The sequence below is a fragment of the Mirounga angustirostris genome, unplaced genomic scaffold, assembly GCF_029215605.1.
Source record: "Mirounga angustirostris isolate CCGP_5_RB_7025 unplaced genomic scaffold, mMirAng1.0.hap1 SCAF_15, whole genome shotgun sequence".
NCBI lineage: Eukaryota > Metazoa > Chordata > Mammalia > Carnivora > Phocidae > Mirounga > Mirounga angustirostris.
This window is the reverse complement of record NW_026991723.1, coordinates 21,175,625-21,179,197: the sequence shown is the minus strand read 5'-3', so window position 1 is coordinate 21,179,197 and position 3,573 is coordinate 21,175,625. Positions and strand designations below refer to the sequence as shown.

At 43.8% G+C, this 3,573-nt stretch overlaps 1 pseudogene; it reads left to right on the top strand.

Moving 5' to 3' along the window:
- Window positions 1-1,102: 1,102 nt before the first annotated feature.
- On the top strand, window positions 1,103-1,867 carry LOC123849331 (large ribosomal subunit protein eL8-like; annotated as a pseudogene).
- Window positions 1,868-3,573: the final 1,706 nt, after the last annotated feature.

The following is a 3,573-nucleotide window of genomic DNA, read 5'->3' as shown; positions in this document are numbered from 1 at the left end:
ATCCTGCCTTTCCATTTGAGTTATCTGAGAAAAAGACACTCGGATGATTAGAGCAGTATTTAAAGACTGACTGACTGGCGCGGTTTGAGAGCAGACAACATTTGATGATGATCATTTGAATTGAGATCATTCAAGGAGTGAAAATAACTGGCCATTGGAATCTGAGTTCAGTGCCTGCATTTCAATCAATCAGTTAGTCAGTCAATAGACCCCACACTGAGCATTTCGTTTAACCCTTGCAAACCAGTTTAATCTTTACAAACTCATAAGCCAGATTTAGTATCCCCACTTTAAAAGAAAATGAGGAAAAGAAAATCAGGGAAGTTAAATAAGTAATTTATTGAATGGGACAAACTCAAGAAAGAGCCCTTAAATTCTACCAACTTTTCCTTTCCTGGCCCTTTGACCATACCTGAGGCAGGTTCCATAGCTTTCCAGGCATTTTTGGTCATTAAAAGAATTTCAGTGTTAAGAAGTCCAATCCAGTCCAGGTGCCTGGGTGGCTCAGTTGCTTAAGTGCCCAACTCTTAGTTTTAGCTCAGGTCATGATCTTGGGGTCATGGGATCAAGAGCAGAGTCTACTTGACATTCTCTCTCTCCCTCTCCCTCTGCCCCTCCTCTCTCACTCTCTTTCAAAATAAATAAATAAAATAAATAAATAAAATTTTTTTAAAACTCCAGTCCAAATCAAAATGTCAATATCTCAACTTCAAACTCACAACTTTCAATCTCTCAGAAGTTGTTCTTTTTTTCCCCACAGAGATCACAGCAATGGGCATTTTACTTTTGATGCATTTTAAGTGAAAATTCTAAAACTGTTAAAGAAACCTGGCCATTGTAGGGAGTTAGGAAAGGACTGAACTGCTTGGCAAACTTTCGATGCCAATACAAGAAAGAGGAGAGATGTTGGAGACATTTAAGAACTTCTCACCTCCTGCACCGCTTATCCTAACCCACAATTTTACAGACATGAGTGAAGAGGGAAGGCGGCATGCTCTCTTTTCTTTTCCTCTGTTAATCCAGCTCCTCACCTACTCAAGGTCACCTTACCTCTTCCGTGGTCAAGAGAAGCCAGTGGAGCGCTCTCTTCCACCCATCCAAGATGCCAAAAGGAAAGAAGGCGAAGGGGAAGAAGGTGGCCCCGAAGCCTCTGGTGTGAAGAAGCAGGAGGCCAAGAAGGTGCTCAATCCCCTGTTCAAGAAAAGGCCCAAGAATTTTGGCACCGGACAGGACATCCAGCCCAAATGGCCCCTCTACAACCGGCTACAGCAGGCAAAGGGCTATTCTCTATAAACTTTACAAGTGCCACGATTAACCAGTTCACCCAGGCCTTGGACCACCAAACAGCTCCTCAGCTGCTTAAGCTCGCCCACAAGTACAGACCAGAGACAAAGCAAGAGAAGAAGCAGAGATTATTGGCCTGGGCTGAGAAGAAGGCTGAGGGCAAAGGGGAGGTCACCACTAAGAGGCCTGTCCTTCAAGCTGGGGCTAACACTGTCACCACCTTGGTGGACAACAAGAAGGCTCAGCTGGTAGTGATTGCACATGTGATGGATCCCATTGAGCTGGCTGTCTTCCTGCCTGTCCTGTGTTGTAAGATGGGAGTTCCCTATTGCACTATCAAGGGGAAGGCCAGGCTGGGGCATCTGGTCCACAGGAAGATCCGCACCACTGTGCCTTCACACAGGTGAACTTGGAAGACAAAGGAGCTCTGGCTAAGCTGGTGGAATGTATCGGACCAATGACAATGACAGATATGATGACATCCACTGCCCCTGGAGGCAATGTCCTGGGTCCAAAGCCGGTGGCTTGCATCGTCAAGCTGGAAAAGGCAAAGACTAAAGAACTGGCTGCCAAACTGGGCTGAGTGGACACTGTTGAATTTTTTGTACATAAAAGTAATAAAAAGTTCTCTTTCCAAAAAAAAAAAAAGAGAGAGAGAGAAACAAGTGGAATAAGTGGTAAGGGAATAAAACTTTTTTTTCAGTTGATGCTTTTTATGGTCCTCTTTTATGTCTAATGACTTTTGCAAAGCAGTCCTCAAATTCTGGCTCTTCTATGAGGTTCCTTATAAATTTTTCCAAGTCCTCTTCAGCGACCTCCCATTGGACCAATCTTCAGGGCAAGGGATGCAATTTCAGGCTGACCTCTTTTACTCCAGCTTAATTCCCACCCACTGTCTGTAGACTTCATGCAATATCTTTCCATCAGGGCCGCCTCACCCCAGCAAACACTCCTCCCAGGCAGGGTCCTTCCAACAGAGTTCACTCCTGGCTATCCTGCCCAGAGTCCACTTGGTCTCTAGGAAACTAGGAAAACTTGTCCAGCAAACGGGTAAAGTAGAGGTCTCTTCCTGTCTTAGTCTAAGTTCCCCAAAAGTAGAGCAGAGGCTTGCATGCAGGTGGTTTATGTACGGTTTTGATCCCAGGGAGCCAGAGAACAGGAGAAGAAGAAAGAAACAGAAGGAGGAAAAGCCACTACAGGTGTGTTTTATCAACTTGGCCCCCAAGAAGGACAAAGATGAGCATCCTATGAGGACAGACTATGGACCTTTATGAAATGCATCTCAGAGCTGGGGGTGAGGAAAACTGAGGAAAGTAGAAAGCATTTATCTATTGTCTCTCATCCCCCATTGGCCAAGTGGTGTCCCCACTGGTTAACTCCCCAGTATTCCAAGCTAAGCACATTGAGTTCAGCGCCATTTTATCAGAGAAGCCCCAGGGCAGGAAGGGGAGGCGATGCAGGGCAGGCCTGAGGCTTGGCCCTCTCTCACTATACCTGCAGAAAACAGCAGAAAATGGAGGAAGAGGTTAAGGGGCCAAGAGAATTCTGAAGTGATGCCTAAAAGGGGCTCAACACACTGCCTCTAGTGCTCCCTCTCCTTTCCTGGATGTTAAGGGACAAAATCACAACTCTTATGCAAACATAAAATGAACATTCATCAAAAATGGTCCTTAACTCATTAGCTAATGAGGGAACAGTTACAATGTTAGAACCAGTTCGAAGGAGAATCCAAAGTGCAGTTATAAATTAGGCTCTCGGGAATCTGGAACGAAAGGAATTTGAAGAATAGATATAAAACTTGCATCTTTGGAGGAAAAGAGGGGGGAATGAATTAAATACCCATCAAACAAAATTCACTTGCATCTCTCCAGACAGAAATAATTTGTATTACTATCAGTCAATTTTCTAGAATTTACAGAAACTATAGAATTAAATTAGAGTATAAATAATATAAACTAAATTATAAAGAGAGATTATCTATAATTCGAAGAGAATAAAAGCTGCAGATCCCAGAGAATCACATAACCAAGGAGAGTGATCTAGACGATGCTTGGCTTCCATTTCAAAAGACCCAGTTATCTTTTTTGCCCATTTCAAGTCTTTCACAACTTTTCTTGACTGGGCCATTATGGGACACTCTAGTCTTCATTATCTCATAATGCCCATCAGACACTCTTCTGGGAAATCACTTGTGATCCAACCCAGAGAACTAATGGGTAAATCTCTAAATCAGGGTCCAGACACTATGACCCACAGGCCAAAACTGACCAGCAGATTTTTAGAGATAAA